We start from the raw sequence: 23,688 nt of genomic DNA, 5'->3' as shown, positions 1-23,688 counted from the left end.
GCTATTGTCAACAACAACAAAAAATTAAGCAATGCTAGAATGAATTCAGAAATATTTTAAGTTTAGTGCACAGTGGGTGGGGATGTAAAATGGCATCTCTGGTTTAGAAAATGGCTCGTCCAGGAGCTGGAACAATAGTACAGCAGGTAGGATGTTTGCCTTGAAAGCAGCTGACCTGGGTTCAATCCCAGGCATCCCATAAAGTCCCCAGAAATAATTCCTGAGCGCAGGGCCAGGAGTAACCCCTGAGCACTGCCAGGCATGACCCCAAAACAAAGCGAAACAAAAAACCAAACAGTTCATCCAGCTCTCAAAAGAAATGTAGAATTACCATATGACTCAGTAATTGTGTATATTTATAAAGGAAATGAAATCAGGTATTCATATATTTGCATATAAGTGTTCATAGCACCATAATCTAAGATAGTGAAAGGCAGATACAACCTACTAGTTTATCTACAGATGGATGATAAAGAAAATGTGGAATATACTTAAAATGAAGCATTTTTAAAAAAGGAAGGAGACTTTTGCACCTAGTAGACAACATGGATATAAATTGAAGACACCAGAGGCAAATTTCATTTACTCTTACAGGAGGTAACTGGAAACAGCTGATTCACAGAGACAGAAAGCAAAGTAGAAGTGATCTGGAATGGAGAGTTTTTATTTAGTAAGTACAGTTACAGTTAGCAAGGATGAAAAATTATGGAGAGGTCAGATACAAGTTATGACATAACAACATGAATGTACTTCATGCCACACAATTATACACTTAAAAGTGGCTAAAAAGTACATTTTATGGATGCTTAGAGTATCTCGTCCACATGGCAGAGCCTGGCAAGCTCCCCATGGCATATTTGATACTCCAAAAACAGTAACAAGTCTCACAATGGAGACGTTACTGGTGCCCGCTCGAGCAAGTCAATGAACAACGGGAGGACAGTGCTACAGTGCTCTCTAGTCCAAAGTTTATAGTAATCTGCTTCATCACAATCTTGGAGACTTTACAGAACAAAGACTCCTGACAAAATAAGAGAGTTTTTTCTTCCAAAAAATTAATATCACATTCATATGGAAAACAATGGACTACAGGTACAAACAAGCCTTGAAAGAACCCCCAGATAACGAACATAAAATTCTGGGAAATCTACCCATACCTCCCGGTTCCAATTATATAAATTTAATCTCCTTTCAACAACCACATTCACGAGGGCTGGCCATAGATCTGTGCTGTCCCTGGCTTGCTGCCCACCTTTCAGCTTTTAGATCCTTCCTTTCACGTAATGCCCACTCATGTAAACATATCAATTTTCTCTGACCATGGCAATTTGGGGTGAGGAAAGAGGCGCTATTTTAAAAGTAACGTGCTTTTCACTCTGAAAAAAGGAAAGTATGGAATAATCTCTAGAGATAATTTTGAAAATGGGATCTATTTGTTAGAATCAATAATAGCAATTGTATGTGCCATTAATAATATTATTGAGACATTTTTCTGGTAGTAAGTTATTCAGATAATGCAAACAATAAGATTTCTTCAACCTTCTCAGCCAACAAATAAATTCAACAAACATTCATAGATTCATCAACCACAAGCATTTGGTAAAAAAAAAATTTCTTCTCACTCATGAAAATATCTGATATGTAAACTTCAGCCCACTGAAGGCACACACAATTTCACATTCATTCTTTCATAAAAACTGACTTCATGATGCTCCCTAGAATAGAATTCAAATTCAATCAACTACATGAAAAAAGTCTTCGGTTAAACAAATTTACTTGAAAAGGCACAATTTATAAGATCATTTTAAATGAGTTTTACAGTATATTTGAGAGGGGGTGCTCACAAGAAGTACTGCAGGGCCTCTGGGGATTCTCTGTGATATCTGCTCAGCCATGACGGCTCCATTGATCAGGCCAGCAACGGAAGTGCTGGTTGGACCTAATGGTGAGGAGAGCCACCAGGGTCACACCCCATGTGACAGGGATGAAACTCGGGGACTCATACATACCGCACATTTCTCCAGGCCTTTACCCTATTTCCCCAGCTCTTTAAAATATCATTTAAAGAAATAATTTCAGGACCACATTCAGCAGCGCTCAGGGCTTACTACTGGCTCTGTGCTCAGGGATCATTCCTAGAGATGCCTGGGGGAGCCCTATGGGGTTCAGGGGCTCAAACTCTGATCAACTGCATGAGAGGCAAGTGCCTTATCTGCCTTACCATCTCTCTAGCCCCTAAAATATCATTTTTATGATTACTCTAGGATTTGGATAAAATATCATTTTTATGATTACTCTAGGATTTGGATATACTGTGGGAGAGAGGAAATGAAATACGGATGGCTTAAGTTTGGTTTGATTAAAAGTCCACGAATTTATCAAAACATTCACACTGGAGTGATAGCACAGCGGTAGGGCATTCGCCTTACAAGCGGCCAACATGGCCAACCCGAGTTCGATTCCTCCGCCCCTCTCGGAGAGCCCGGCAAGCTACCGAGAGTATTCGATATGCCAAACACAGTAACAACAAAGTCTCCAATGGAGACGTTACTGGGCCCGCTCGAGCAAATCGACGATCAACAGGAGGGCCTTTACCTTTTACCTTTACCTATTCACACTGCATCAGTACACAAAGAATCTTGACTTGGGATTGATCTACTGGACCGGAGCACTGCTGGTGTGGAACCAAAACAAAATGAAAATCCAGACCTCCTTCAACAACAGTTTGAACTCTTTTTATGTTAAACTGAATTTCACAGACTACAATAACCTGGGTTAAAAGTTACATACTTAGCCCAAAACCAATACTTGGTGATAGAAGCCTGCCTTGTACGACATGTTATGTGCGGGGGCGGGGGGGAGAGAGGAGTCACTGTAATCTATAATTAATATGTCATTGGAAAAATCTTGATTTATGGTCACTGAATTTTCTTTTCACTTTTTGGGGGTCACACTGGGCGATATTCAGGGGTTACTCCTGGCGTGAACTCAGGAATTACTCCTGGTGGTGCTGTGAGGACCACATGGGATTCTGGGGACCAAACCCAGGTTGGTCACATGCAAAGCAAACACCCTACCTGCTGTGCTCTCACTCTGAGCCCCTGTTCACTAAAATTCTTGAGATACAGTTCTCTGTGACAGTCATAGTTTGATTTTGCTCAGTCAAACCAGTAATGCTGACTATCACTGAATTTCAGGAGATTAAGAATCATTTTTTGAAATACAGAAGTTAGACAAATAGATGAGCAGAAAGGGTACTTGCATGCAGCCAATCTGAGCTCTATCCTGGGCATCACATATAATTCCCCAGAGCCCTGACAGGAGTTATTCCTGAGCACAAAGTCAGAAGTAAGCCATGTAAGCCATGTACACTGCCAGGTGTGGCTCCAAAACAAAACAAAACAAAAAGCACAAAATAGATGCACCATTTTGTTGTTGCTTGCTTGGGATACACAATTTTTATTCTAATGCCTGTTTGGAATTGTATTCATGTCAAATGCATGGAAAGAGAAGTTGGATAAGTATCAGAGCAGGGAAGACAAAACCTCAAGAACATTCTTGGCTTACTGTTAAGGTAGACTTAGAATCCTATAATTTTTACCATGGAGCATTCTGAATATTAAGAATAGATCTGATTGGGTGAGACAAGGATGCCCACTATCCTCTGCTGTTCAAGTACTGGAAGTACCTGCAATAGCAGCTAAGCAAGAAAAAGATATCAAAGGCATTCAGGTAGGAAAGGAAGAAATCAAGCTCTCACTATTCTCAGACAATATGATACTATACTTAGAGAACCCTAAAATCTCTACGAAGAAACTCCTAGAAACAATAGACTTGTATAGTAAAGTTGCAGGCTATAAAATCAATACCCAAAAGTCCATGGCTATCCTATACGCAAATAATGAGAGAGAAAAAAGTGACACACACAAAAAAAATCCTATTCACAATCATGCTTCAGAAAATCAAGTACCTAGGAATCAACTTAACTAAGGACGTAAAAGACCTGTACAAAGAAAACTACAAAACGCTACTTCAGAAACTAAAAGAGGACACAAGGAAATGGAACAATATCCCCTGCGCATGGACAAGGAGAATTAACATTGTTAAAATGACAAACTCCCCAAAGCATTGTACAAATTCAATGCTATTCCTATAAGGATACCCATGACATTCTTCAAAGAAATGGAGCAAACACTCCTGAAATTCATATGGAATAATCACGGTCCTCCCATTGTTCATCGATTTGCTCGAGCGGGCCTAGTAACGTCTCCATTGGAGACTTTGTTGTTACTGTGTTTGGCATATCGAATACATCACGGGTAGCTTGCCAGGCTCTGCTGTGCGGGCGAGATACTCTCGGTAGCTTGCCGGGCTCTCCGAGAGAGGCGGAGGAATCGAACTCGGGTTGGCCATGTTGGCTGCGTGCAAGGCAAACGCCCTACTGCTGTGCTATCACTCCAGCCCATATGGAATAATAAGCTCCCACAAATAGCTAAAGCAATTCTTGGGGAAAATAAAATGAGAGGAATCAACCTCCCGAACCTCAAACTCTATTACAAAGAGGTAATCATTTAAAACAGCATGGTACTGGAACAAAGGCAGAGCTGCAGACCAATGGAATAGGGTCGAATATACTGACACCCCCCCCCCCAAGATATATGATCAGCTAATCTTTGATAAGGGAGCAAGAAATGTGAAGTGGAGCAAGGAAAGCCTCTTTAACAACTTGTGCTGGCAAAACTGGACAGCTGCATGCAAAAAAATGGGCTCAGATCTCTACCTAACACCACATACAAAAGTAAGATAAAATGGATCAAAGACCTCAACATCAGACCGGAATCCATAAGGTACATTAAAGACAAGGTTGACAAAACCCTCCATGACACTGAAGGTAACCGTATCTTCAAAGATATCACACCTCTGTCCAAGCAAGTGAAAACAGGGATAGACAAATGAGACTATCTTAAACTAAGAAGCTTCTGCACCTCAAAAGAAACAGTTACCAAAATACAAAGACAGTCTACAGAATGGGAAAGGATATTCACCCAATACACATTCAACAAGGGGTTGACATCAAGGATATACAAAGCACTGGTTGACCTCCACAAGAAGAAAACATCCAACTCCATCAAAAAATGGGGTGACAAAATGAACAGACACTTTCTCAAAGAAGAAATCCGAATGGCAAAAAGGCACATGAGAAAATGCTCTACATCACTAATCATCAGGGAGATGCAGATCAAAACAACAATGAGATATCATCTCACACCACAGAGAATGGCCCACATCCAAAAGAACAAAAGCAACCAGTGTTGGCACGGGGGAAAAAGGGACTCTCCTTCACTACTGGTGGGAATGCTGACTGGTTCAGCCAGCCCTTTTGGAAAACAGTATGGACGTGTCTCAAAAAGTTAGAAATTAAGCTCCCATTTGACCCAGCAATACCACTCCAAGGAATATATCCTTGAGAGGCAAAAAAGTATAGTCGAAATGACATCTGCACTTGTTCATTGCTGCACTGTTCACAATAGCCAAAATTTGGAAAAAACTTGAGTGCCCGAGAACAGATAACTGGTTAAAGAAACTTTGGTACATCTACACAATGGAATACTATGCAGCTGTTAGAAAAGATAAAGTCATGAAATTTACATACAAGTGGTTCTGCATGGAAAGTATTATGCTAAGTGAAATGAGCCAGAAAGAGAGGGACAGACATACGAAGACTGCACTCATCTGGGGAATATAAGGTAACAGAATGGGAAATGAACACCCAAGAATAGTTGAGATAAGTACCAGGAGGTCTGCTCCACGGCTTGGAAGCCGGCAGCACATGTTGGGGGTGGGGGGGTGGAAAGGAAGCTCAGATAGAGAAAGGAACACCAAGTGAAGAATGTTTGGAGAATTCGCTTAGGATGCAAGATGCGTGCTGAAAGTAGACTGTAGACCAAGCACGATGGCCACTCAATACCTCTGTTGCAAACCACAACACCCTAAAGGAAAGAGAAAGCAAAAGGGAATGCCCTGTCACAAAGGTGGGGTGGGGTGGGGAGGAATGGCGTGGGGGGGGGGAGGGTGACTGGGATCATTGATGGTGGAGAATGGGCATTGGTGGAGGAATGGGTACTCGATCACTGTATAACTGAAAGCCAAGCATGAAAGTTTGTAAGTCTACAACTTGTACCTCATGGTGTTTCACTTCACTAATTAAAAAAAAAGAATAGCCCTGATTATCTTAAGGATAAGAAGCTCATAACCCTGTTTTAAAAGAGGCTAACTGGGGAAGACCATGGTGTATGTTTCTCACATCCTGATCTGCAAACCTTATCTTGCTAGCCTATGCTTGACAATACTATATGCCATCCGCAAGTGTGTGACATTTCAGTCTTCAAGTTTGAAGGGATCTTGGACAATATAGTTAGTTCTTCCAAGAACAATCAGCAACATGATGTAAGGGATAGAACAGAGAACTTAGAGGAAGAAGACTCAAGTCTGAATGTTAACTCCTTGATTAATTGTGGCCTTCAAGTAACCAGTGGATTCTGTTTCCTCTGTAAACAAAAACAATAATCAACCTGACAGTGTACATGGGTTATATTCTTTTCATCACAGTCACGGTCCTCCCGTTGTTCATCGATTTGCTCAAGCGGGCCCAGTAACGTCTCCATTGTGACAATTGTTACTGTGTTTGGCATATCGAATGAGTCACGGGGAGCTTGCCAGGCTTTGCCGTGAGGGCGAGATACTCTCAGTAGCTTGCCGGGCTCTCCGAGAGGGGCGGAGGAATCGAACTTGGGTCGGCCATGTTGGCCGCTTGTAAGGCAAATGCCCTACCGCTGTGCTATCGCTCCAGCCCCATTCTTTTCATAATAAAAGAATATGTGCAAAAGCCATATAAAAACTGTAAACTAACATAAAGATACAATCTGTGGGCACCAGGATATAGACAGTCGTTAGGGCACATGCACAGCATGTAGCTGACCCAAGTTTGATACCTCGAAACACGTGACTGCCAGAGCCTCTCTGGTTGTAGCCCTGGAGGTCCCCAGCACCCATAAAAAGACACGGCCTTTTGCTATTAACAAGTAGTTAGACTTCTGCTTATTTATTTTGCACGTCTCACTGTAAAAGTAAAAAGTGTCAAGCTATAAAAAGAAGGGCGGAAAAATCCTCAGAGGGCTGGAGAAGTAAGTAGTACTGTGATTAGGGTGCTTGCCTTGTATGCGTTTTTTTTTTTCAAAATAGCATAAACTATATCAATATAAGTAGCATCTCACTAGGAATTAAGATGATGGCATCTTTTCCTTCTTAATCAGCATTAGCTGTCATTGTTTATTCAGAAGTCAATGGACAGAAATTTGTGAGTCCATGACATCCACTGTTATAGAATTCCAGGATCAGAAAGAGCAACAGGCAGAAGACAAATGGAATCTTAATGGAAAGAAGTACAGAAAACTATCATCCAGCAATTTTGTCTGTACAAAACATGACTGAGAACAAACAATATGCCAAAAAGAGGGATACCACCCTAAACAGATGTTACCCAGTCTGCCCAGAAATAATCATGCAGTACCTAGTTACAACTATTTTTTTTAACTCAGTTTAAACAAACATGCTTCTCTGATTTTCAAGCCTACAGGAAATTTTAATAGCAAACCCAGAGTGGAAAGAGGATGCTTCTGTAGGGTTAAAGAAGGTGAGTCGAAATCAAAGCTGGCAGCCTGGCCTTGAGGAAACCAGCCAAAACAAAAAAGCCAAAAAAATTTAAAAAATAAATAATAGACATTAGGTCTCAAAAAGCACAAGAGTGTGAGGTCACCACTTTTGGGAACTAAGCGTCCCTCCTCTGAGCGTGGGCCTGCTTACTGCGCAGTTTGCTAAGGTGCTTTGCTAAGAACTCTGCAGGTGGTGGAGAGCCTCAGGCATAGCAAAGGAGTGCTGGGTGGTGCCAGAGCACAAGGGCCGGGCACGCACCAGACTCTGCGGACACCACTGCCCACCACAGCCTCCCCACCCATTCAACGGAACCGAAAGATCTTTCCTTGGTGAAAGGTCCCCGCTGGTCAAAAACAAAACAATTAAAATCTGATCACTCCTGGCTTCTAAGTCATTAAACACAAGAGGTTCCAGTGCAGAAACGGAGTGAGCCTCTCTGCCAGGCAGTGGGGATTGGGGATGCTGGGTGGGGAGCACGGAGGACTCATCCTCTGGATGAGCCCACAGTGGTGAGACATGTCAAGACATTTCTCCAAGCCCGTGGCGCCTACACCACTGAGCGGATCCTCCTGCTAATTGTGCAAGGCAACTGACAGTCGGTCTGTCAGCGTGACTTTTGCAGCCGTCCCAGGCGAACCCCGGATGAGGGCGTCCAGAGTGAGTGCAGAGAGCGATGCCAGTGTGCAGACAGAGATAGATGGGTCTCTCGGAACCTTCTGCTGGATTGTGCTGTGACCCTAAAACTGCCCTGGAAAAGAGCTTATTAATTTTTTAAAAATAGAATCTGTTCCTTTTCCCCTTTGTTCTTCTGTTTGTTTTGGTCTTGAGGCTATTCCCAGCAGTGCTTGTGGGTGAATTAGGCACTGGGAGGCAGGCCTGGGACTCCCGCATGCAAAGCATCCCTCCAGCCTGCTGAGCCTCTCCCACCGAGGCAAAGCAAAGGAGTGCTGGGTGGTGCAGAAAGTGGTGGTCACTTCTCTCTGTTGCTCAGTCCCCTTTGCCCGAGGGAGTAACCATGGAACCACCCTGTCTCAGAGCAAAACCCTGGCAACTCCGTTCCTTCCTAATTCTGTTCCTCCTCTTCCTCAATCCTACAGCCTATAGGTCACCAAATCCCGTGGATGGGCCTGGCCATGTATTTCTCAGCCATGTCCCTTCCCAGATGACCCCGTTCAGATGGCCCCCTTCTGAGCATCTTCTCCTGAACCTCGTTTCAATACCCTGGGTACTTGTTACTAGGCTCCTCACGTCCTGTCATTCCGAGCCCACCAGGCCGCGGTCTGAGGCCCCCGCCTATCTCCCAGTCATATTCTTGGCACTACCCACTGTTCCCAAGTCCCACCAGTAGTCATCCCTGAGCAGCGCTGGGTGTGGCCCCCAAATAAACAAAACCCAACTCATTCCAAGTCCAGGATGATCCCTGGACAATTATAAGGGACACTGTGTGATGAGGTCTCTTGGTGGTGGAGAAGAGTACTGACTCACTCCAGGGGATAAGGGCCATGTCCAGAGGCCAGAACGCAGAGAACACACAGAATCTAGGGTTCATCACCATCTTCCCCCCACTGCCTGCCTGGGTTGAACCGCCCTGACCCTTGGGGCAGCCATAGTGCTCGGCCTCCGAGAGGCAGGCAAAGCAAACAGCCTGTGGCAGTTCCCTGTGTAAGTGTGAGAAGTTCTTGTGAGTTGTATGAACACGAGGACTGCTTGAAGGGACCTAAATGAGGTGCCACGCACTGTATCTGTTGCCTAAACAACCTCCTGGGAATTGTTTTTGAGGACAGTCCTACATTTCACCAATACTCTTTTCACTGTTTTTCTTTCTAGAGAAACAATCTACTTCTGTTTGAAACCATCATTGTTGGACTAAAGAGTTCTGAGATGCTTCGAATAAAGTTCTGTGTGAAACTTCTTTGAGATTTAGAGATTCTTATTAGAAATTAGCCATGGAACTGCTCTTCTATCTTTGGAAGTTGTGCCAACCAAATCTGGCGCCTCAGAAGAAAATGTTTTACTGGGGTAGGTTGCACGTGTTGGGCATTATTTACTAGAAGGCTTTTACCTACCCACCCATAGCAGAAGCTCCACAAACACGGGATCCTTTGTTCTGGGTACTGGGCAGGGCGAGCAGGGCGCCCTGTGTGCGTTGAGACTAGGAAGAAGGTACAGGAGAAGCATACCTTCCTCTTTCACTGCACATTCTCTCAGTCTGCCTGACCAGGCTCCCTTCCACTCGACTCTGCCTCTGCAACCGTCCTTCCCAGGAAACCATGACCCTTGCTGTCCCCTCTGAGGCTCCAGCACCGGGAGTTTCTCGCTGAGCCCAGCCCCTCTGTCCATCCAAAACCTGGGGGCATTGGGCCAGCCCCACAATCCCCTTGGCTTTATTTGCACACCACAAACCCAGGGAGCGCTCGTTGCTCCAGAGATGCTGCCCGGCGTCTGACCACCTCCAAGCATCTTCCCTGCAGCCTTGCTCTCTGCAGACAGCTTGCCACTGACCCCAGGGACAATGAAAAGTAATACACGCAATCTTCCTTGGCTTCTAAAGGTGGAACGCTGAGATGCTGATGGGATGACTCCCCAAAGTTGTAAGTCTTGAATTGCAAATGCAGCATCCTGTCAGCACTATTGCTGGGTTAGCATGGACACCGCCACCTGAACTCTCAAAAGAATCACAGAAGCCCCTCACACACATGGACACAGATACAGAGACAGACACAGAGACAGAGACAGAGGCAGGCATGCACAGACACACAGTCACACACAGACAGAGAGACACACAACACAGACACACAAACAGAGACAGAGATATGCCCAGTCACAGTCACAGCCACACACACAGACACACACAGAGACACACAACAGAAACACACACAGACACAGAGACAGAGACATGCCCTGTCACGGTCACAGCCACACACACACACACACACACATACACACGTGCGTGGATACTTGCACAGTCACAGTCATAGCCACACACACAGACAGACACAAAGACACACATAGACAAACACAGGTACAAACATACATAGACACAGATACACACAGACACACACAGAGACAGAGACAGAGACACGTCTAGTCACAGTCACAGCCATACACACACAGACACACACAGACACAGAGACATGCCCAGTCACAGTCACAGCCATACACACACACTCACACACACACAGACATGCATAGTCACAGTCACACACGCAGATAGGGAGACACACAACACAGACACACGCTCAGATATACACACAGACACAGACATAGACTTACACAGGCACAGGCACAGACACACAGACACACAGACACATAGACACACACATATAAATGGATGAACGTGGAGAGCATCATGCTAAGTGAAATGAGTCACAGAGAGAGGAACAGATATAGAATGACGGCACTCATTTACGGAATATAAAGTAACATAATAGGCTTGGCTGTCCTCGCCGGGGCCCCTTGGAGGGGAGCAGGTTGAGTTTTCCTCTCCGCCCCGACCAGGATTCCGGCAGCCAAAGACCTCCAGAACCAACCACCACCATGCTGAGACCACTCTCCGCACACATGAAGGTACCGGCAGAAGAACAAAGGCATGCGGTCCCGGGGCTGAGATCTCCAAGCCTACTCGGATCGGGGCTGAGCATTCTCCACCCAGATCCTCCAAATTCCAGTAGGCGGGGGTCACACCCACCAACTGGCCCCCTGGCACCATGTAATCCCATCAAAGGCCAAGACCCAGAGACTATAAAACCCAGCTCGCGACATCTTATCATCTCATTCCTACTTTGGACAACCTGGCAGGCTACTGAATGTAACCTGCCCACATGGCAGAGTCTGGCAAACTCCCCGTGGCATACCCAATATGCCAAATACCAGTAACAATGAAGGGTCTCATTCTCCTAACTCTGAAAGACCCTTGAATATGGCACTTTTTAAAAAAAAAATCGCAGGGCTAGGACGTTACTGGGGCCTGCTCGAGGCAATCGACGAATAACAGGATGGTTGTGTGATTTTGTATGTGTGATGAGGTTGCCGCTCAATGTAGCAGCGCAGTTTCTAAGGGTTGGGGCATCAAGTGCCCAAGTTGTGCTTTCCAATGCTTTGCGCCCACAGCTGTAGTAAAATTGCTTTTATGGGGGACCAGAGTGATAGTATAGTGGGTAAGGCTACATCCCACTGCTTAACTAATATGATCAGAATCACAGAATTCCTTCCTTCTAGACTGTGCACGCAGCAGACCCAGGTCCTATCTCGGGCATCCCATATGGTCCCCTGAGCCCCGCCAGGAGTGATCCCTGAGCACAGAGCCAGGAGTAATCCCTGAACACTGCCAGGTGTGGCCAAAAAAGAAAAACAAAAAGCAAAAACAAAGACACTATTTATATATCCTATGTTTAAAAGGAATCATGTGGGAGTATGATGGATATGTTTAACATCCCTTCCAAACCAGGTTCTTCTGACTGTTCTCCCAACCTGTCAATTCTCAGCTTAGTGGTCCTTCCCTCTTCTGGCAGCCCTGAAGAAATTGATGCATCCACATCTGGAGCCTCGTGCAGGACAGAGCTGGAAGCTGGTATCCCAAAACTCTTCCCTGCAGGCCCCAGATGCCAGCATGAACCAGCTCCGCACAACCCCTCTGGGCAGCCACAGCACCTGGTGCGCGGCTCCACACTGGCCTGGATGGACTCCAGCCCCTGTATGTGTGTTCTGTTTTCCCCAGAGATGCTGAGATCCCTATAAAGGCTGCAGACCGCGGCCCGGAGATATAATCAGCAGGTATGATACATGCCTTAGGTGCAGTCAACCTGAGTTCCATCCATGACAACCCACATGGTCCCCCAAGTCCTGCCGGGAGTAAGCCCTGACCACTATCAGGTGTGGTCCAAAACCCAGTAAATAGAGGAGAAGGCACAGACCATGACCCACAGTGGTCTGTGCTGCCCAACAAACAAGCAGGCATGTGCACAATTGACACTACGTGAAAGAAGATGAAAGCCAGCTATATCAACAACACTACCTATCAGGTTACTAATCTCTATGTGATGTGATCTGTGTATTTCTGACCTATATCCCACTGCTTAACTAATATGACCAGGCAGAATCACAGAATGCCTTCTCTCTAGACTGTGCAGTAATCTATCTACTTAGGTGATATTCCAAAGAATGTCAGCCTGTGCCTGATTATCTGCGAAGTGTTACATGGCTATAAAATATACTTTAAATCTTTTTAAAGTGGTGTGTGGGAAATTTAAAAAGTTTTATTGATGTGTGTTGTGGGTGGTTGAGTTTCCTAGTCAGATGCTGCAAAGACTATAAATCGATGGAGAAGAAGCATCAATAAGTGAGACTGTGGATTGCTATTTGGAACACAGATTTTTTTTCCCTTCCATCCATGTTCAGGAATCAATAGGGATGGTGTGTCAGCTTCTGTCTCCCAAGCTTAGAAAATTCTTGCAATTTTATGTACCATGCCATTCATTTCTTTAAGCTCCTCCAAACACCCTTACATATGTTTCTCAGGATCAAATCTTTTGTTATTTCTCTTTTCACCACACCTAAATTTTAGTGGTTCTATTTTATGTGTAGACTAGATGTCAAATTTTTCAATCTTCTGTCATCCTTATCCTAAACCTCCCCCCCCCCCCCACCTATGGACTGGAAAGAGAGTACTGGGTTAAGGTGCTTGCCGTACACGTGGCTGCCCTGGTTAGATCCTCAGCACCGCAGGAATCAACCCTTGGCCCAGCCCTGGGACACGGAGCCTAGAGCAGCACCACCTGTGTGACCAAACACTGACCCCCCAAGACCTCGCCCTATCTTAGGAGAGAGAGAGGAAGTGCTGAGGGAACAAAGTAAATGTATCAGTGATGATCTAAACACTAGCTTGGTGCTGAAAATTTCAGGATAGAAGTGGTCGTTTCCTTCCATGAGATGACAATCAGAGGGAAAGGCAGGCATAGAGGCAGGCTGGGGGGTCGGGGGCGGCCTTGGAGGGAAACTGGAGGCATTGGTGGTGGGAAACATACACTGGTTAAGGGATGCCTTTTGGAACACTGTATGACTTAAACCCAAACATGAACAACTTTGTAACTGTGTATCTCACAGGTGATTCCATTTAAAAAAAAACAGTAATTTTAAGAATAGAGGGAAAGGCAGAAACATAAACATAGTATCACTGGCCAGGGGAATAATTCGGTGTTAAAGCACATATTTTCCATGTATGTGGTCCCAGCTCAATTCCAGAAATAAAATAAAAAGAAAATAAACAGAGTATGATCAGACAGGTGCTAGAAACATTATTATAACTGCTGCTGAAAAGTTAGGGGCATCTTCCTGTAAGAAAACCGAGTAAACCCACGCTTGAGCCGGTAGGTAATAAGTGGACATCTTAGTAACCTCATCGTCAGAGACGGACACAGAATGCAAGATTCAGGCCTCCCAGTATCTTCAGTATACTAAAGTTCTCAGAATGACTTGCTGCAAGACTATTCTCCCTAAGCCTCTGCCTCTATTTATAGCCACAAACCCCAAATGCTACCATTCTAGTTAGCCTTGTCAGGACTGACTCGAATTTATAAACAATGAAAACAGAATCTGACCAGAAAAAATACAGAGAAGTAATTCGAATTAGATCACAAGATTTTTTTTTTGTAAGAAAACTTACTCTTGGGGAAGCATTTAGAGACTTGCCTTCCTGACCCCTTCCCCTTCCTTCTAACCAGGCTATAAAATCCTGACAAGCAGGATTTTATTTCCATATGGAATTTTATTTTGTTTTGTGGTTCTAAGGGCCCACACTGGTAGCACCCATATAACAAGCATACAGTAAAAGACAACATGTATAAACCCCCAAATGTATAAGCCCTACTTTCTAAAACAATTATTGTATCAGAAAATCATATTTTGAAACTCCAAAATATAAGCAATAAAATATTTTGGAAGAAATTAAATGCATATCTACAATTCACAGCAAGGCTCCTTTGAAATAGCACCTAGACACTATCTTGCCATTATTTTCATGCACAGTCAACACCTAATGATCACTTTGTAGAAACACATAATTAGCCAATCAGACCTAAGGGAAGCATTTATGTCCACAAAGATTTGTCTTTGACAGCCTCTGATCCAACTTTAGGTAAAGGTAAAGGTAAAGGTCCTCCCGTTGATCGTCGATTTGCTTGAGCGGGCCCAGTAACGTCTCCATTGGAGACTTTGTTGTTACTGTGTCTGGCATATCGAATACTCTCGGTAGCTTGCCGGGCTCTCCGAGAGGGGCGGAGGAATCGAACTCGGGTCGGCCATGTTGGCCGCTTGTAAGGCGAACGCCCTACCCGCTGTGCTATCGCTCCAGCCCAACTCCAGATCCAACTTTGGTTCTTCCAAATGAAATTCCACTACTAGTAGGAAGCAGGACAAGCCCGCTAAAGTTCTGGTCCACATCCCGACATCACGGTCAGTGCAAGACCTCTCCGTATATGATGGTCTCTACTGCCTTGGTGTGCAATGAGTAAGCTCTACCAATCAGTTTTGTGTAAGTATGCTCCATTACATTTGCACAATGACAAAATCACCTCCTGACACATTTCCCAGTAATATCTCATTTTAAACACATTAACAAGTTCAAAAAAACCACAAGATGTAAAACCTTCTCAGTTTAACACATTTTCTCATCTCCCACTTTCATTACCAGTCCTGGCTTCCAATAGGCACTCATTAAAATAATCTCACTAATGCATTAATCACTGCCAGTTCTACTTTATAAAAAAGTCCTGATCTAGTCCCAGGCCAGTACACTAAGACCAACTTTAATCTAGGTAGCTTCCATATCTGCTACACTAGCCCAGATAGGCGGTCTACCTTTGGCACCAACTTTTCACCACAGCCCCCTGTCCAATTCAGCAGCCAGGAATCCTTACAACCATTGCCCAGATTTTAAAATTACCACTGCTTTCCCCACCCCCTGCCACCACCACCCCACCCCACCCCACCTCTGGCCAAAGTCCAATGTTCTCATCAGTGATTTCAGTAAAGGAAAAAGAAAGATGAATTAGTGGATTCGTAACTAAGTGTGAATAATTGAACTAAAATGCTGCTGAATCCCGTGAATCCTTTCCTGAGTTATTTTCTGAAATGTGTATCCCCAAGTCAATTAAATTTAGATGCAAGAATTCAGAAAGCTGCTCCCGGAATTTCAGTTGAACCCTGTCATATGCCAAATTCTCCTTGAAAAATCTGCAAATTTGGCTTCCCTCTTGGCCTTGTCTTTTCCCTTGGACACCTATCTTTACTTGCTTGCTTGCTTTTACCACACTGGAAAAGCCCATGATCTCTCCCGAACACGCTCTTCTCTTTCTCTCCCCTCAAGTCTTACTAAGTAAATTCTGTTCAATAAAAACAGCCTTGCTGCACGTAAAAAAAACAAAACAAAACAAAAAAAACCCTGCAAACTTCTGGACAGGAAGCAGCTCAATGCAAGTCTTACATGTGTGAGCCTCTGTGTTTGAACCCCTGCACTTTAATCCTCCCTCCTAACACTACCGACTGTAGCTTTGATGGGTCTCAGCCCCTATGTGTAGTCCCAAGCACCACTAGGGAGCTCCCTATTTTTTAAAAAATCTGCAAACATGCTCAAAAATTCCACACCTCAAGTACTCAGAAAAACACTCAATCAAGGCCTCCCATAAACTGCCCTACAGTTCCAGGTCTATTTCTGACCTTAACAGTCAGGACACATTTTATAAAAATAGAATATATCAATGTGCCTGCCACACACATTAACCAAAGCAAATCTGTTATTTTTCATTTATTTACTGTGTTTTCTTAGGGGAGTGGGCAAACCCAGCAGTACTCAGGGCACGTTACTGGCAGTGCGCTCAGGAATCATTCCAGAAGGACTCTGTGGACCATATGGGATGCCAGGGTTTGAACCCAGTCAGCTACGTGCAAGGCAAGCACCCTACCTGCAGTACTTCGTTCCAACTCCACAAATCTATGTTTAATATGCTTGCATGCAATTGAAGATCTGCAAAGTGAAAACCTGTGAGCCACGTATAAGTATTCCATGGATTAAAGTGGAAGGTGTGGAAGTACACAGCCCATTCGATCAAAACTCCTAGATGCCAGCTGCTCCTGGGATGGGTTAGCAACATTTGCTGCGAACTCAGAATATACTCACAACCCCATGCCTTCCAAACCGCCCCTAAGCCATTTCAGAATAAACCCACAATGGCATCTACACACATATGCTCTCTTGACAAGACTGATAGCAAGACCCTTTTCATCTATTCACCCTGACCAAAAGAGAAGCCCTTCTCAATAGCTGCTAGCTTTTTCCTTTGCGAACTTAGGTGGAAGCTTACGCAGTAAATACAACCAGCATCACGTTTTATGTGGCTCTTGGTGGGGATGGGGCTTAACTATCCGGTCAGTATTTGCGTGTGGAATTACACTAGAGTTTCATCACAGTAACTCAATCACATTAAAATCTGTTTGGTGGAAGGGGGGTTTGGGATTTTTTGGTTATTATTTGGCTTAATGGTCTCCAGTGTGTATTTAGGGAATCTGATAAAGGAAATTACTAATGCAATGAGAGCATCATAGATAAGTTTTCTTGACTGTAGTGCTCAGCCACAACATTCAGAAGGAGGTTCAGCTGGGTAGCCCGGTTTCAGAGCTTGTTCACTACAATCCTTAAAACTTAACAGGTCCTCAGTTCAAGCTCAAAATCAGTTTGAAAGATAGATCTCTGAGATCTACTGTAGAGGGTGGGGGAGGAACTTTGTTGCAGAATGTATTTCAAAGAAGACCATGGGTTGAGTGGAATATGTTATTTCATATTTATTAATTCAGCACTAAGTGGTAGGCATGAAGAGAGCGAAATGTTAGATAAGGCATGGCCTCTTCCTTCCGAGATCTCAAAAAAGAGTGTCTGAGAAGAAATAAATGAGACCAGGAGTAACTTACTGAAAGAAGTGTCAAGATTGGAAAGTTTTGGTACATGTGAGAAACTGGTGAGATGTTGGTGAGGAGTCGAAGGCAGTGAGGACTTAGCATGAGGAAAGGTGCAGAGAAAGAAAAGCCATGATAACTGTAGGAACTGATTTTTAGCATTTTAATTGCAGCAGACGATATGGAAGGAGAAAGAAAAGCCTGGCAGAACGACTTAGGTGAGCTGAAGGCTGACACCGGCGTGGATGTGTCAGGTGCAAGAGGGAAGTCCAGCTTCTGTGGAGATGGATTCTGATGTAAGCAAACACCACAGACTCTTAACAACTTCCTCCACCACTCGCTTCTTTCAGACATCATTTATAGAAATGTTTACTTTAAGAGATTACTAATAGCACTGCAGCACTGTCCTCCCATTGTTCATCGATTTGCTCAAGCGGACACCAGTAACGTCTCCAATGTGAGACTTGTTGTTACTCTTTTTGGCATATCGAATACGCCCCAAGCTCTGCTGCTCGGGCAGGATGCTCTTGGTAGTCTGCCCGGCTCTCTGTAGGGACAAAGGAATTGACCCCGGATCAGCTGCGTGCAAGGCAAACTCCCTACCCGCTGTGCTAAGAGATATTTATTTATTTATTTATTTATTTATTGTTATGTCCTTCCACATGACATGGCCATTCTCAAGACATGGCTTAACCATTTCTAGGTTAAGAGGGGTAATAAATCAACGAAGTGTGCAGAATGTTATTACTTATGACTTTCCAGCACTTTGTCTTAGTTTTTTATTATTTTTTTCCCTATCCCCTGCTTTTTTCCTTGGAATAATTTTTAAAATCGGTAGCAATGGGAACCAAGGAAATATAAATCCAACAGTCATAGAATTACAACAATTTTAAAGTATTCATGTTTCCAACACTCTGCTGTATTTTGCTCTTTTATTCTGGATAGTTTCCTGTTTCTGAATTTCTCTCTAAATGTTGGACATAATAAACCTAAAACCTGACTATTCCATTCACGATCACGATCACGACCATCCTGTTATTCGTGGATTGCCTCGAGCAGGCCCCAGTAACGTCTTCTTCATCCTAGCCCTGAGATTTTTTTTAAAAAGTGCCATATTCGAGGCTCTTTCAGAGTTAGGAGAATGAGACCCATCATTGTTACTGGTATTTGGCATATTGGGTACGCCACGGGGAGTTTGCTAGACTCTGCTGTGTGGGCAGGTTACATTCAGTAGCTGGCCAAGACTCAGAGACTATAAAACCCAGCTCCCCGAAGCGAGCGGCCACATTTTCGGCCGTGCGACATCTTATTATCTCATTCCTACTTTGGACTATTCCATTAGAATCCTAAAATGTACTGTTAGTAAGCCTGGAAAATTAAAAAAAAAATCTATTTGCCATAACATTTCCCTTACCTTAAATCAAAATATTTCTGTAACATGCGCTGTTATAGGGGCTGGAGCGATAGCACAGTGGGTAGGGTGTTTGCCTTGCACGCAGTTGACCCGGGTTCGATTCCCAGCATCCCATATGGTCCCCTGAGCACTGCCAGGAGTAATTCCTGAGTGCATGAGCCAGGAGTAACCCCTGTGCATCGCCAGGTGTAACCCAAAAAAGAAAAAAAATGTGCTGTTACATGTAGTGGATATGGTATAGCAGAGCGGGTAAGGCGTTGGCCTCGCATGTGGCCAATCCGGGTTCGATTCCTCCGCTCCTCTCGGAGAGCCCGACAAGCTACGAGGACAGTGCTACAGTGCTATCTGTAATGATGAAATTTATTATTTCTGACATATTAAAGCAGAATATGATGAAGCTGCTGCTTTAGTTATTATAGAGGTAATGTCAGATATAAGCTGATTAGTGGCCTAGTACTACACTGAGCTCTTATTAAGCATTGTGTCTACAATTTGGCAAAGGAAATGGTACTGTCATTAATCAGAGTTAAAACAAAATATTTTAATCTTCATGACACAATTTTGTAATAGTTTTCTCCCTTACTGATCATCTGATTAAAAAGGATAAACAATTTCACCACTAGCTTATTGCTTATAGATAACTATGTTAATGCTTCATTTAAAAGCAAAACAATATTTAAAAAACAACCCTCAGGGGCAGAGACCAGGCGGTAGGATGCTTGACCTGCACACAGCCAATGTGGGTTAGAGCCCCAGAGTCCCATATGGTCCCCTGAACCCCTCCAGGAGGGATCTCTAACCACAGAACCAGGAGTAATTCCTGAGCACTGCCAGCCGGGTGTGGCCCAAAAACAAACAAAATTTCTTTTCATCTCATGTATTGGGCAATCAGAGAAGCAGCCAATATATGTGAATATTTTCTGATTGCTAACTGAGAAAATATGGCAAATGATTATAAGAAAGGAAAAATGCTAAGTTTAAAAGACTGAATAACAAAGTTAGGAGGATTGCAAAGGTCTTACACTTTTTATATCTTTGATTCTTAGTAAACACTGTCATGCCAGAAAAGAGTCTGCTTAGTTCCAGAATACACTGGCATTCTCTTAAACATAGTTTGCAACCACAGAGCTCAAGCATAAAACAACCCTGACTGAGGTAGTCAGTCAAGCATAAAAATGGGAGTTGCGTGCATCAGAATAGATTAAGATGCCAAAGTCTGTCAGCAAAAGACAGTTGACTTGCCATCCAGGTTCAAGATTATTCTCGAAAAACAGTAATTTTTCTGATATAACATTCTATCCCGTTATATTCTAAATGCTCCTTATTTATAAGCGATTACATCATTGTCTTATCTGCAGTATCCTTCTTGGATAACCACAAACTTGAAAGTGGTCCAAAATCTCGATCACGGCTTCCTGCAAACACGGGGACACTCGCTTGATGAACTATCTTGCAGTTAGGAGAATGTGTCTGGGGTTTACTTTTATTTCCTTTTAAATAGAGGCCACTCTTTTGAAAATGTAGACACCCAATGGCATTCCTTCACACCGACAGGAATCCCAAGACGGAAGAGATGCCCGAGAGCCAAGCTTTCGCTCACCCCGAGGATGTCTCCAACGGTCCGCAGCTCCTTCCTTTGTGACTAAGGAGAAAGCATCAGACGCCTTGTGACCTGCGACTTTTCCTTTCTCGTTCCTACCAAAAGCACGCTTGCTTTGGAAAGATCGCCTGGGAAATCTGGCAAGCCAGCGAAATGAATGGTCCTGGCAAACTGGGTGCAGGGGGAAAAGCAACTCGCACTGTCCAGTGGGCGTGTCCCCGAATGTGAATTACTGGGGGGGGGGGGGGGGAGGGAGAGAGGGAGAGGAGAGAGAGAGGAAGGGGGAAATCATGGACACGCAGCTTTCGTGCCCAAACTGGACCTCATCGTTGGCAGGTCACTTCTCAGGACCACCAGTCCTAGTCCAGGAACGGTCCCCCCGAAGCCCTCTCTGAACTCATTTCCAGCGGCCCACCGGGGAGGGGGAGGAGGAGGAGGAGGAGGAAGGGCCGGCAGCGACCAGCCGCCCATCCGAGGGCTTGGCCCGCGCGTCCCCGCGACCACAAAGCCGGCGTCAGGGAGTCTCCGCGGCCCTCGCCCACCTCGCCCCCCTCCGCCGGCCGCGCGCGGGCCCCGCGGCGCCGGCGGAGCGAAAGACAAACAGCCCGGCCCCCCGCGCCGGCCCGTGCCGGCCCCCGGGCCGCTAGAACGGCATTCCTAGCTCTGGGGGTGCTGCTCCGGAGCCTCGGAGGTAAGGGAGCCCCGGAGCCTCCGCAAAACCGACGAAAAGCGACGAGCGAGCCAGCCGGGCGGGCCCGAGCCCCCTCGCCGCCCCGCACCCCGCCCCGTCGCTCCGCGCAGGGTCCCTCGCTCGCCGGGTCCGTTCCGCGGCCGCCGCCTCTCGCGGCGCCTCCGAGGATGCCCGGGGGCGGGCGGGCGCGCGTTCCCGTCCACGCCCGGGCCCCGCCGGGGAGACGCGGCGCCTCGCCGGGTGCCGGGCGTGGGGCGTGGGGCGGGCGCCCGGGCCGCCCCCGGGCTCGCGGCGCTGGTGCCCCGCTGCCCCCCGCGTCCCTCCACCCGCCGCGCGCTGCGGCCCCAGGACCCGGGGCTCGCCGGGAGGCCCCTGGCCGCACACGCTCGCGCGCGGCGCCTCTCCCCCGTCCCCGCGCCCCCGTCCCTCCCCGCCGCCCCCCAGCCCGGCGCACTCACGGCCTGGCTGCGCGTGCCGCGACGGCGGGACCGGGACGCTGCAGCGGCGGCGGCGGCGGCGGGGCCCGAGACAGCGGCTGCAGCGGCGGCGGCGGCGGCGGCGGCGGCCCCGGCCGGCGTCAGTCAGGCTGGAGCCGCGAGCTCGCGCCCGTATTAGTGCGCCGGCCTGGACAGGCGCCAGCCAGCGCGGCTCGCCCGCCCGCCCAGCCCGCGGGGAGGGACGCGGCCACGTGCGCGGAAACTTGCACCCCGGGCGCCCCGCGGCGGCCGCGCATCCCGACCGCGCGCGGCCCTCGGCGGTCTCCGAGGAGGGCGGCGGGCGGGGCGGGGGTCCCTCCGGCGAGCCGGGGTGACCGGCGTCTCCGGGAGACGCGGCTCGGAGACTGCGCCCCACGGAAGTCGCTGCCCGGGCAAGACCCTGCCCGGGCGCTGGCCGGCCCCGCCGAAGCCGCCCCTCCTCGCTCCGGGTCCTGGGCCCAGGGGGGCCTGTGGCTTCGCGGTGACTTATTGGCTCTCGGAGTCGGGAGGTTCTGGACGCCCGGAGGCGGCGCGCACCAGCCACCGGGTTGCGCGGTATTAGGCAGAAGAAGATCTAATCAGTCCCAGTGGAGAGTGGCGGTCACGGCTAGCCCCGTAATTGTGTGCACTGTGATTCCCTCAAGCATATGTATTTGCTTAACAGCCTCGCGTGTAATAATAGACTATTATCTAATCTGCTAGAGATACAACAGTGTGGGGAACTGAGCAACGCCAGGAACGCAACCTGCTTGCCAGCGGCTGGCGAGCCCCTGGGAAACCGGCCTTTGGAGGACACTGCGCGCTCCTAGGACCCGCTCGAGTGCAGTAGGAAAAGCCGCCTCATCGCCAGGGCTTTGGGTTCCTCCTGAGGCCGCGGCTCTTAGATTAGGGATTTGCTGCAGAGGTGAGAGCAGAACAAAGCCGTTCACGCTCACTTCCACTCGCACCAACATCTCAAAAAAGAGCTTGATAAAGCTGAAACAAATGCAGAGCCTTGAAGGTATCTTCACTGTGCTTCCGGGATTGATACGATGTTTGCGTTCTCTCCTACAGCTGTGACTGAGTAAAAGACCTTGCTTTAATCAGTAGCAGTAGTGCAACCTTAAATTCAAATTCTAATCATCTATCTCAGGCCCAATTAGCTCCACACCAGGCTGGGTGTGAAGTTTGAGATTATGGTGGGTATAAAACACCAGGAAATACTTGGGTTCCTAAAAACCGTGGTTTGCATGATATGTGGAGTAAAGCTCTTAGGTCCTCGGAGTAAACACTGACAGCCCCCTTGAAAAGAAAAAAGAAAAGAATAGAGCCTCTTTGCCTTCTCTGCTGTGCCTTCTGCAATGTGGGCGACACCTAGTTGATGCAGGGCAAGGAACTGTGACCTCTGCAGTGCAGGGTCAGGTTTCTGGCAGGGAATCTTTTTAGAACAGAATTCTCTTAGCTCTTGGCAGGACTTGATTCCAAATTCTTTGAGTGTGTGTATATGATGTGTCTATATTTCTGTCTGTATACAAAGAAATTTTGATCCCATAAATAAGCTTATCATATGTACAATACCATCATCTATTCCTCAAACCTAATATGAGATGTTAATTCATTATACCCAATCACAGTGAGATCTGGTAAATGCCAAGGAGAGAAAGCCCAGTCTGGGAAGGAAGGAACAGTATTGACACTCCATTTTCAGATGCTGACTGCCTGTATTTGTAATAGGAAATTCTGTCTTTGCTTTACTCTTCCACTTTTCTTCCCCTCCTTCCCTCCTTCCCTCCCTTCCTTCCTTCCTTCCTTCCTTCCTTCCTTCCTTCCTTCCTTCCTTCCTTCCCTCCCTCCCTCCCTCCCTTCTTTC

The 23,688-nt window shown here is 46.3% G+C and overlaps 1 protein-coding gene across 1 annotated transcript in view; it reads right to left on the bottom strand.

The window, feature by feature from the left end:
* The window catches only part of SMAD9 (SMAD family member 9), an 80,694-nt gene extending 58,857 nt beyond the window's left edge, over positions 1-21,837 (bottom strand). The window contains exon 1 of the mRNA XM_056109794.1: positions 21,822-21,837. The gene's annotated coding sequence lies outside the window, so the exon portion shown is untranslated. The remainder of the gene's footprint in view (positions 1-21,821) is intronic.
* Positions 21,838-23,688: the final 1,851 nt, after the last annotated feature.

Source organism: Sorex fumeus, unplaced genomic scaffold (genome assembly GCF_029834395.1).
Source record: "Sorex fumeus unplaced genomic scaffold, SorFum_2.1 ptg000008l, whole genome shotgun sequence".
In the NCBI taxonomy this organism is placed as follows: Eukaryota; Metazoa; Chordata; class Mammalia; order Eulipotyphla; family Soricidae; genus Sorex; species Sorex fumeus.
The sequence above is the reverse complement of the archived record's forward strand: the minus strand, read 5'-3'. Positions and strand labels throughout refer to the sequence as shown.